This window comes from Schistocerca cancellata, chromosome 6, assembly GCF_023864275.1.
Source record: "Schistocerca cancellata isolate TAMUIC-IGC-003103 chromosome 6, iqSchCanc2.1, whole genome shotgun sequence".
Lineage (NCBI taxonomy): Eukaryota > Metazoa > Arthropoda > Insecta > Orthoptera > Acrididae > Schistocerca > Schistocerca cancellata.
Genome location: NC_064631.1, coordinates 205,121,314 through 205,134,078, shown reverse-complemented (window position 1 = coordinate 205,134,078; position 12,765 = coordinate 205,121,314). Strand labels below are relative to the sequence as shown.

At 39.4% G+C, this 12,765-nt stretch overlaps 1 protein-coding gene across 1 annotated transcript in view; it reads right to left on the bottom strand.

Annotated features, from left to right (window-relative positions):
- Window positions 1-12,765, bottom strand: part of LOC126088250 (irregular chiasm C-roughest protein) — a 379,377-nt gene that overhangs the window by 346,757 nt on the left and 19,855 nt on the right. The gene's annotated exons all lie outside the window — the stretch shown is intronic.

The following is a 12,765-nucleotide window of genomic DNA, read 5'->3' as shown; positions in this document are numbered from 1 at the left end:
GGTAGTCAGAGGCGCAAAAGTTCTTAATTTACGTAAGATACTACGCAGAAACCAAGAAGTCAAATACATAAATAGTGGTGATTGTACAATACATGTCACGATTGAACAGGTCAAAAGTTATGAAACACATTATGTTTTGTAATTTTTTATGGTGCAGACTAACAATTTTTATCGTATTTAACGAAATGGTGGTACACATATCTCATTCGTCCCGTTGGGACATGCTAAGACATTATAACTACTTATGCGGCTTAATTACAAAAAATCATCGTAATTATGAAAAGCAGAATGATATAAAAGCACATTGTGGATGCAGAGATCGTGTAGCGCACTCATGAGTAAGAACTAGTGTTACAAAATGCAAAGAATCAGTGTTATGTTGGCTAGAGACAAGTGTACGAAACACGCCAGCCTAATAGACTTCCACTACCACACCTACAATTTATTGAAAAAATTTTCTCATATGATAAAAACAGAACTTGGGTATAAGGAAACAGTGTTCCCTTTACACTGTAGAAGCTTTGTCTCAAAAAAATATACATCGCACGGCCTACGCTGACATTCCTTCTAATTTTATTTATCGTATGATCCCTGTGCACACAGCACTCTATGGAGACGCCAATCGATAAAATAATAATGTTTTTTTATACCGAAAAATCAAATTTTTTTATTTCAGAAGAATGTCCGTATCAAGTAATCTGGATCTCTTTGTGTACCGATTAATCCCATTTTTTCGTGTATCAAGTAGTCTCATTAATTTCGTGTATCGTAAAGTCCAATATGTGTCGAAAATGAACCTACGATCATTTCAATCACAAACTGTATCCTTGTATAATCCTAGGTAGACTTACGAAACGGTCTCATAAGTGCGGTACAGAAGGGCCGTGGCTGTCGATATCTCGGCACAACGGTATGACGACAGAAGGGCTCGGCTGCGCGTGAAAGCGCCATTTACGCACGAAGTGTGACGAAATTCGCAGGCGGCATTTGACGGCGCACTAGGTAAAGGTAAGACGCGACAGACTCTGGAGGGGAGCAGGATCTGTAACTGCATTAAGTGAGCGCCCCCCTTTCTCCTTCCCCCGCGACCGCACACTTGGCTGAAGACTATCCCAGCAGCCAAGTTACTCCGCCATTGTGAGCCACTAATGCCTCCGAAAAGCGCAGTTACGCAACTGAGGCAGCAGTTGCACACAAAGACAATACCGCGCAGTGGCGTCGCCTGCCAAGGGGAGAATTTGGAGAGCGTCCAGGAGCAAGGCGTCGCTTCCGTATACATCATAGCGGGGCAGGCCGGCCCGTCTCCCCCTTATTTATTACCCACTAACACTAATAGCTAAGGCGCGGGCGTCGTCTCCCTCGAAAGAGACACTTCCTTTCGTCGAGCTACGAGACATACGGCGTGTGACTGGAAGAACTGACAACGCAGGAAGGATCAGGGCTATTTAAGACATAAAATTTGCCTTTTGGATTCCCACCCTCAGCCAAGCAGAAATTCTTTTCTTTCGTTTTATCACTCCGAACATTTCGGCAGCAGTATGCCATCTTCTGTGAACGACGCATTATGTCCGAAAATACAAGCGGTGTTCATAATATTTCAGCAAAATCCAAAAAATTAGAAGTCACGTAATTAATTTTTTTGCTACTGTCTTCATTCCGGGAATACACTGAAATTCCCACGTCGCAGTATCGTAGCGTACATCTACAGGTGCCAAAACAAGATGGCGATTACCGATCGCAGTTTTGTTTTCGGCATTTCACACCCACGTAGAACTTTTTAAAAGACGTCATTTTCGTTACTGACATAGCAGAAATTATTTATTTTATCCACTGCAATTTTGGTCTGGAAGCCATTATCATGTACTACGAAAGTATCTTCTTCAGCGCATCTTATAGTTTAAAATTCTCCGACATGTACGTTTGTCCTCATTTTGTCTGAGCCTTTTAAGAGTGTTAACCCCCTTATCACCAGTGTTCGCAGACACTCTCTACATGTGAATAGTGCCAACTGGCGCCGCAAGAATCTCTATGCACCTGTCACTACTACAATGTGTGTTTGTTCATTGTTATCGTAACTGCTGTCCTAATGAATAAAAATGTAAAATTGTCAACAGTGACATCTTTTAATGTCAAGACCCGACTGATTTGTGTGGCCATATTAGGGATCAGGTGCTACTAAAAAATGGGCCGATGGGCTTACATCCCAAAACCTTTGTCATAAACTAACAATAAAGTTTGTGAAACAAATGCAATCTCGACGTCCTTCGTGCAATGAAGAAGGAACATTTTGTTGTAAAATGTAAAGGAACAGAAATTTACACCCACCTGAAAAAATCCTAGGAAAAAACACTCGACGGCCATTGCACACGAACACAGAGGAATTTTTGGAACATATCCTCCCCTGTTATTGACAGCTCCTATTAAAGGTGCTGTGCAAGTAGTCCAGTCAAACTGCAGAAATACCTTGCAAAAGGTGAGGTAGAAGAGTTTATTTTTTCAACTCGTTCATATTGTTGGAAATATTGGAAAACCGAGTTTTGACGACAAAATTTCGCTTGGGAAAACTTTCTGCAGTCAAAAAACTTGGAAAATTTTGGCCTTTTTTCCGTTTTTTCAAAATATCTCAGTTTCATTTGCTCCTATAGCTTTAACGTCTATTTTCTTTTTTAAAGAACACAAAATTCTCTACAAATTTGGTTCTTGCCATTTTTTTTCTACTCCTAATATCTAAGGCGCTACAGCGCCTCAAAATATACCAGTTTTTCAAATTTTGAGCATAGTGGCAAGATACCTTATTTTTGAACACTATTTTTTCAGTTTCTGTTTCTGTAGTATAAATACATTATACATCATGTTATATGTTGGAATTTACCACCTCACTTTCAAGTATTCAAATTCTCTGTATGCAACATGAGAATTGCTGGGCACCCAACTATTGTGATTTTTACATCACTACCTGAAGTTCACTATGGGCCACCTCAGCCCTGGTATTTGTAAAGCTATAAATATAAAAATACATCATTAAGAGACACACACACACACACACACACACACACACAAAATAAATTGTCTCAGGAAACTGAACTATTATTAGCTGCAATAAGCAACCTAATTAGGTAGGTAATTATTCTTCTGTATAAAATCCAAACAGTTGACACTAAATATAAGTAGCTTTATTACAATTAAAATGCATTGTCAGTTACTAAAAAATGTTGACAGTTCTGGGTGTGTAATACTTGTTATATCGCACATTAGCGCACTTGAGACAGATATGAGCATCACTTCCAACGTTTTGATGGGCCAGGTTCCTCAGTGTCACCAGAAATACGTTGAGTTACGGGTTCAGGGTCTGCACCTAGAGTTGATCCCAGATTGACCTGCCTCAGCAAGTTCGTTGCTTTCGTCAGCGGTTTCCTCAACATCCTCCATAACATCTTCTTCACTGTCTTCATATAAAAATTTTGGCACGTTTTCACAGTTGACCCCAATACATTTCTTGCAAATTGAAGAACATTTCAAACCCGCTTTTCTGCAGGAGCACGCTCCACCACAGTTCAGCTTGCATGAGCATGAAACAATGTGAAGAAGGGCCTCAGGTGCTGGATCTTGGCTCATTATAACGGGTATTGGACCGTGGTCACTGTGATTCCAGACCAATTTCTCAGGAGGTTTCCAGTTTCCCATCCAACTTTGGACTTGTTGGTAAGTCCGCAACGAATGATGTTTTGCAGCATCTAGTGTAGGTGGCAACCGTGCAAGATTAATTTTGCTTTTTGTGGCAGACTTGGCGAATAGCTGGTACCGCAAATGGTCTAGTGTGTGGGAACTGCTGACACCTCCACTATACAATGCGATAGTAACCTGTTCTGTTGCTGTTATTATTTCTTCACTGGTAGCATGTGGTTTATTGAACGTGCAAAGCGCTGAGGTTAGGTGTTCATTTTTCGCAACAATATTGAGCACTTAAATTTTCCTTGACCAAAAAAAGCGGATGTTGTTATCACATCCGCTAAAGGTGTGAGTGCACAGAATATATTCACTGTCAAATTTGTAAGACGCAGTGGAAAACCACTTGTCTTCTATATTTCCTCTTCTTGGCTTTAAGAAAAATAAGTTTTCAATGCCTTGCCCCAAACCGGTCTTGAGCACAAGCAGGTCAACATCTCCTCCTATAATGACAACACTTCAAAAATCTTTGACAGATGTTACAATCATAACGTCAGCAACTTCTTGTGCCTGGTGCACTTCAACGCAACACTCCAGAAATTCCTTTTTAAGAAGTGTGATCAAACGCATCTTGTTTCGGTCGTTGTACAAGAATTTGTCCTGAGGGATTTGGTTCACCATCTTTGATTCAACCACAACGTCAACCGAAGAATGTTTTTTGGACCTACAAATCCTCTCAGCACTCTTTGTGCTACATTTTTCTCCCTCACATGGATACCCATCAAATACAATAGCAAGTTGAGATCCAAATTGACGTTGCAGGTAAGAAACATAGCTTTGGGCTGTTGATTTGAAGCAAACATTTCGTGTCCGAGTCACTTTGTGGATAAGGTACCCTCCATCAAAATTTCGTTTGGCATATGGCAATCTTAACTACTTGGTTAAAAAGTCATCAGAATTCCCTTTTGCACATAAGAAGCATTTCTCTTTGAACTTGAACTAACCTTTTTCCTGTGACCGACATAGCACGCCTGTAGGTTCCTGAGGATGTCGAAGACTAGCTGCTATCTTTCTCTCATTAATGTACTTCTTGTAGCGTGCTTCATGCACCATCACTTCACTGAGCGTTTGCATATAACGGGTGTGAGCAGACTCCCTGCGTTTAGCAATACATTCAATAAGTGTGCTCAGTCCTTTCTTTTTTACATTGCATCCACCACTCACCACAGTTTTTTTCGCAAATGAAACACAAATTCATGTCAGACATACTCATTTTCAGCACCATAACATATACTGAATGGAAGCGACTCCAAACTGTAGGACCCTTATTGTTGTGTGCTAATAGCTGTCAGCGCACTATGAACAATCACTAGAGATAATTGCCTTCTGCCCGCGAAAGAATAAATACGCTTTTCTCCGCTAAAGAACAATTCCTACATACTTTTTCTTATAACTGATCATTAACGTCAATCAACTGTAGAAAATGTACGGCACCTGCATGTAATTGTATTACATATTGTAACACAAATAAAATTCATGCAATCCGACGTGAATGTGTTCGTAGTTACTGAATATGAATATGGTGCTGTTTGTCCTGGCCCTGCAGCAGAGTGACATAGTAAATTCCGCTGAATAACATGATGAGTAATATGTTTATACCACACAAATAGAAACTGAGATAACAATGTTCAAAAATTAGGTAATTTGCCACTATGCTCGAAATTTGAAAAATTGGTATTTTTTGACGTGCTGTAGCGCCTTAGATATTGGGAGTAGAAAAAAATGGTAAAAACAAAATTTGTTGAGAATTTTGTGCTCTTTAAAAAAGAAACTAGACGTAAAGCGATAGGAGCAAATGAAACTGAGGTATTTTGAAAAAACTGAAAAAAGTCCGAAAATTTCGAAGTTATTTGACTGCACAAAGTTTTCCCAAGAGAAATTTTGTTGGCAAAACTTTGTTTTCTAACCTTTCCAACAATATGAACGAGTTAAAAAAATAAAATCTTCGACCCCACCTTTTGCAAGGTGCATGCCTTTTTTCTGACAGTTTCACTGGACTAAAGTTAGTAGCTGTATCTACAAGTGTTACTTCTCGTCACAGCATACTTTTCATACTATTTTTTGGTTGTATCTTGCTTCTTTTTTATCTGTTTTATATTTTCAATACCCTTCGATAGATTAGTAGTTATTATGTACAACGAATTTCACATACTCGACACGTAGGTCTGACTCTTGCTTACATTCTGAATTCACGCTCGTACTGACCTGTTCATATGTGCCTATTTTTAGAGAAATATTTTACTGTGACTAGCAATACTAGCGTCTCTTTTCTTGGCAAGTAAGTCAAGATTTGACATCTCTACGTTGCGGTTTGGTAATATTTTATGTATTTTTTGAATTTTTGTTAGGTCCTAATTCTGCGTAATGGCTTTGTTTACGTATATAACGTCGGTCGTTACTGAACTCGCACACGCAACGAATTCAGCACATTATCGTAAATTAAATTCTTTTATGGTGATAATATATTTGACTACGAGTGGGAACTGTATGATTTGCAGTGGGAAAGTAAGTAGTGCGATGCGTTTCGGGAGCTGTAGGAGAGGATTTCTCTGGTGGGGGGGGGGGGGGGGCAATGTAGTGAAAACTGAAAAAAATGCTGGGGAGGCTACCTAGGCTCTCTCTTGTAACTGCAGAATATGCGGCACAAAATACGTTAACAGAGGAGGAGGAAATGAAGAGCTGTGTCCTTCATGTACATTTTGATTAAGCTATGAGACAAGTCGTGATGAAGGCAGGCAGTCGTGAGGTTGGGAACTGCAATTGGTAGGAAGTGTGAGAAAGGGAGGATGCAGTCTGGCAGTTTCTGTTGGTAGACGTAATAGAATGTTCAGGTGACAGAATTGCAGGTTGAGAAGTACCAGGATGGCGTAGGAGTAGGAAATATCCAATAGACTCTGCCAATGACTAGGAAAGCTAGGATTACCACTAATCTCAGGAAGAAGAGAGTTCGGCTGCTACATAGTGATAGTGGTCGAGGAGTAAGCTCTGAGTTACAGGGCATATTATGGTAGAAGTATCACGTCATCAGTATATTCTAGTGCTGAACTAAATCAGGTGACTTAGCAATTAAGACCCTTTTGCAAAAATTTGACGAAAGATGATCAGGTAGTGATAGTGGTTGAGGCAATGAATAGTCTGGACACCAAGTGTATGAGTGGAGGTTGACTGTGTTCTGCATCAGCGATTACAACCTGTCATCCTAATACTTCCTTCCCCCTGCCTTGATTTATGACCCCCTCCCAATCCACGTAGCCCCCTCCCCTCTAGCCCCATTACGTTGCATATAAATGGTGGGCTCTTATCCTGTCGGTAGGTTACCAGATAATGGCGTTTCACTTGAATACCGTTTATTACGAGGTATATTACACAGTTCATTACCCTTACTGTAATTATAGACGGTTCAGTTACTGTGGGCTGCGGACGCTTGTTTCTGATCCAATTTATTATTGGTTTAGTGTGGACTGTGAGTGTTTATTTATGGTGGTTTGTTATCCTATTGGTAGGAGAACTAGCAACAGGGCATCTTTACAGTCCTTATTGCTATAATCTATAACCCAATTTATAACCCAATATGGTGGTCCAATGTGGCTGCCAGTGTCACAACAGTATAAAATATGGCGGTCCAATGATTGTCCCCTCAAATCTGAGATGTCATAGTGGACATAACCCAGCAGAAAAGAGCGAGAAATTGAAGAAATGTAAGTGAGATAGAATGTTTGACGTATTTTAAATATATGACTATGCATATGCATATGGTCTACTTTTTAAACATTAAGAAATATTTTACAAAGATGGCACTGTCCTAAGTACAAATGGTGAGATAGCTTGTTTGACCTGTTTTCAGCGTTTTGACCATACTTAATTATCATGAGATTTTCAGATTTCACGAGTTCTTACAATTACAGTCTTATGCAGTCACAGTGTACTTAATTTGCATAGTCTCTTTGTTTAAACATTTAGGAATGTTTGTAAGACATTACAAAGCATGTGCTTAGCAGTATTGAAAAATGAACACATTGTAAGTGGTGGGCTGCGTCACATATCACCTGGCAGTCTATGCAAGGCAATACATTCTGCTGTTTTTGCATTCCACATAACGCCTGAGCGCCTCCATCACTTTTCAGACCATGAACCAGCAACCATCCATCCATCCATAGTGCAGAAAAATTTGGGTGTTTAATAAATACTGTACATAGCTCATTTTCACGATGTGCTAATCGAGAGTATACTGGTCGAAATGGCTGCCTCTGATATCCGTTTTAGACTATGGCTAGTATGTACCTCCTGCAGCTTTGGTAGTTTGCGTATGCCCAATCTCTCCCCTTCTTAGTTCCTTGTGGCGCGCTGTGCGTTCTACATTGTGCATCTGATCAAAAGTAGCTGGACCACTATTACTGGACATTAATATGTAGTGTGTCTACCAGCTGAAATGCACACTATATTTAAAAACCAAATAGCAACTGGGAGCAGAAAAATTTTATTTTACAAACAAGCCCATCACTTACATTTTGTGTCAAAGACAGAAAAAAGTCTTTCTTGTTAACAGGTTATACGCTAGAGATGCTAGAATGCAACCAAGGCATGATTAAATGATCATACAGTAGCTTGCTGAGACTACATATTGTGGAAACTAGAGTGTGGTAATTCAATAATACCCCTCTGATGATGGTAAATGCATGGAGGATAAGCTGTAACATGTGGGAAATGGTATGTGCTCCATGTTCTTATACATTTTTTCTGCTCCTATAGTTTACCATCCAGCTTTCCATGTTTTTAAACAATAAGATTGGGACCAACAAGCATGTGCTATGCACACAAGATTTGCGACCATAACTCTGGTACTCAGGTAACCCTGAGAGATTTTTTCGATGGTTTCTGGCATTTACATTTGCAGTACCCAGGACGGTTCCCACCTCTATATTATAAATGGAATTATTGGCTTTCCAAGTGTTTCGTTTTGGAGAAGGTGTAGCATAATATACTCCATGATTCACTTAGAATACTATAACAAAGCGAAATTCCATTGCATTGGATAAAAAGTCGCTTTGGTCGCAACCTGTTACTGAATATATAAAGCACTACCACAACGAGAATATAAACCGTTAAAACCATATACAACATTCGCAGTCTTAATAAACACATCGCACATGGGCACGCTGGCAGAAAACCAATAAAAAGAAAATAGAGGCTGAAAGAAGTCAGATTCTTCGATAACGGTGGATAACGCTTAACAAAACCAAGCCTAAGTTCAAAACTTATTTATTTTAGGGGCGCTACACAGCAAAAACTTGCTGAACATACGGGTTACGTGTATGATTTAGGTGGAATTGATACCATTATAATCAGAACTGCACAGCCATGTGAGATTACCTGTGAAGTACACTTTGCAACATTTAGGATGTAAAAAAAATTTGCAGAAGGAGTAGCTCGTGGAAAGGTTTCCACTGTGATACGTTTCTCATCTATACAGGAATCACTGACTGATTGGCTAAGGGTCTCTGGATGGTGCAGTACTTTCTAAATGTGTGCTGTGTCAAGATTTCGGTCACAGATCCGCTTTCTCGACTATGTAGCACATTTAAAAATATGTATTGGAGAATGCTCTTTCCTTTGGAAAATAATTAATTACTCTATTTTTTGGAGAAGGAGGTTGTCTCTGACTTACAGTTGTTCGAATCAATATTTTTCTACCAAAATATCTCGCATTTATAGTACTGTTTTTAGACGATACTAAGCGTTGACGGAATTACTTAAAAAATTGTCACCGTTAGGACTTGTAGGCAAACTTTTATAGCTTTAATAAAGCGAAATCATGGGGTAAAACTAGAATTGAAAATAAGTCATTACACCCACTATTCGGGGCAACACTTCCTGTCCCACGTGAATATCTCACATTGCAAGTCACTTGTTTACAGACGATATTGCAAGGTATGGAAATCACATATTGACTTAATCAAGTCCAGGCTGCATTCTATTACTTCTAACTTGCAATCTCTTAATCAGCAAGACTGTTCTGTCTTTCGAGGAAAATGTAAGTAATATGTTTGTTTGTAAAATAAGATGTAAAATAATATTTTTCTACTGCCAGATAGCGTTTCGTTTTTAAATAAAGTGTGCACTTCAGGTGGTAGACACATCCCATAGTAACGTCAGTAGTGGGTGGCCAGATACTTTCGATCATACTACCTTGTGCTCTAACAACATGTGGGAAAATTGAACATTATAACTATCTTCTTTCCACGCTATTAAAGTAGCCCTGCGATTTGCCCATATCTCAGTGCAGGATGTCCAGTCTGCAGCCTGCTAGATGATGGAAGCAGCCCTGGGATGGGGCTTGTGCCTGGAAGTACAACAAGCCTGGCATTGTTGCAGGGTGAGGGCAGCAAATTCGTGGTAGCACCCGACCAGAGCATAATGGAGGACTCCAGCACACGTTGCAACATATGACCAGCAATGTACTTCCCAACAGTACCCATCACCTGCACTGTGCTTGTATTTAATCACTGCTACACACAAGACTCGCATTGTGTTACAAATTTCCCCAGATGTTTAAGTAAATAGACCATGCATTGAGCAGCTGTTTAAAACAAGTCATAGAAGCTAACTGATTTGGAATGTTTCTAAATTTCCCACCGTTTTTTAACCGGTTGCATCCACTATGGCTTCATAGGTAGGGGGGAAATATTTGGACCGCAATCTTTGATTGGACGGCCGTGGTAGGTAAGGACATAGCTATAAGGATTAGCACAGGGCAACATATTTTAGCGAAAGGGTCCTTGGACTCATAGCTTGCCTTAATTTGGTACGAAGTTATAGCGATATGGGTCCATAGTAACCTAATTAGATAAGTAATTATTGCGATAAGGTTAATAAATAGGAGCATAAATTAAAGCAAATAATAAATCGGGTTAAAAGTAATACCCATAGCTGACCCTAACTAGGATATAAATTATAACAGTAAAGATCTACTTGGGTCTTAAGTTACTGGATCCTAAATTAACACCTTCATGTGGCAGGCAAGCAACAGGGTAGCAACTCACCATTTTCACATTAGGCAATTTCCCTTGACAGGTGTGGGTGTGGGGAAAAGGTCATAAATCTTGAAAGTGGAGGGGAGGGTGATATAAGTGTGAGGTCACAATGTGAGCAAGGTTAAAATGTTCTGCCTGCATAATCAGCTCCAACTTGGCAGTGGTGTAGCGCGAATCATGGAGGAGCTAGAAATGGTCATAATGACAGTTGTCTGAATGGTATGTTCATTGTTGCTGTTGGAGACTATCAGGAGCTGGGGTTACCCAACGCAGGGTCTGCACCGCAACAGATCTCGTGGGCAGTTGGTGAAAATTTGTGAGAATATAGCAAGTGGGTGTGGAGAAACGCATGGTGTTGTTATGGGCATGTAACTAGGCCATTTTAGGATAAATAATGACAACATGCTCCCTTCCCTCAAAATTGTCTCAGTTGGCTTGCAGACTACTTCATTGTGTTCATGAAATCTAGAACTTATCTCACCAGAATGCACAAACGGCTCAGAAATTTGCTCACAATCATCTATTCATCAGAATGTACAGTTTATTAAAACTGAAGTACACTTAGTTCAATTACAGTCTTAGCGTGATGGTATGTATTACAGAGCACTTGCCTACAGATAATGAGATACAGCATACAGTGCTGTTGTCACATAAATAGGCAAGTTGTTACTGTACAAGTACCTTAACGGGTGGGAGACTATGCATTTATATCAGAGGTGGCACATTTTTAGAGCTAGAAAAGGCAGTGGTAAAAAATATTTCAATTGATGGCTCGTTGAACAAACAAAACTAAACATACACAAGAAGTTAATAATTTTGTATTTGTACTGTTTACCCAGTGAAAATGTGGACACATTCTCCAACCAATTAGCTGAAGTCCTGGAAGGGTCTTAGTCCTAAAAAACTAACACAGTAAAATGTGAGACATTAATGTTGATATAGAGGTGGGGGTGGGGGGGGGGAGTGAAATTGGTAATAACTTCCTAAATATTGTGAGCACTTTTTGCATGGCGTAAATGGTAAACACTGCCATTAGGATATCAAAATATTCAGGATCACTTACTTACTTATATTGACCAGAAAAATTGAACATTGATAATAGGTCTTGGCCTTTCCCGGTCATTAGAGTCCCAGTCCAGCACGATTTTTCATTGTAGTCACTCTGTTCTATATCTAATAGTTGTTTGTATTCACATTTGACAAGTATATATATTGATCATTACGTTCAGGCAATAAAGTTGAAGACAAGCTTGGTAAAACCCATAAATGAAATGCAGGCCTACAAAAGGGTCTTCTTGGAACATTTTTCTAAGGCAATGGCAAATGAAACCTGTGGTCAAGTGAATACAGGAAACAATGTAGGTGCTATATTCTCTAAATTCTGAACACTGTTTGAAGTAATGTTTGAGGAGGCATTTCCAAAAGCAAGAACTACAACAATAAGAGCTATGGATAGTTGATGGATAAATGCAGGTATTACAGAAACTTAAGTTTTATAAGTCTTTTAAAAAGATGATTGTCAGGTGCAAAAATGTGTACAGGAGGCTATTGCTTAGTGCAAAGGAAACATTCAATAATGAAATACCACATAATACAGAAACTAAAGTAAAAGTGTTGCTGTGGAATGTGATAAAACATGAAACTGGAAATTCAGACACAGATATAATAATGTAGTAATGAAAGATGGAAATATAATAATGAAAAATCCTCTAGAATTGGTGAATTTAGTTAGAAACTGTTTCTCTGGTTTTCGCTACAATACGTTTGGCACCTGTGGATACTTATAAGGGGAGAACAATGAAACGGTTCCCCACAACAGAGCGTTAACTCAGGAAGGCAGTACAGAAATTCAGACGGCATAGATGGGGTTCCAGTCTCTTTTGTGAATGTGTTCACAGACAGAACATGTGTCCAAACACCATATATGTCCCATTAACAAACATAATTAATGATTCATTTAGCTCAAGTACTTTTCCACAGCACCTAAAGCAGGTGCTAGTTGTGTCCT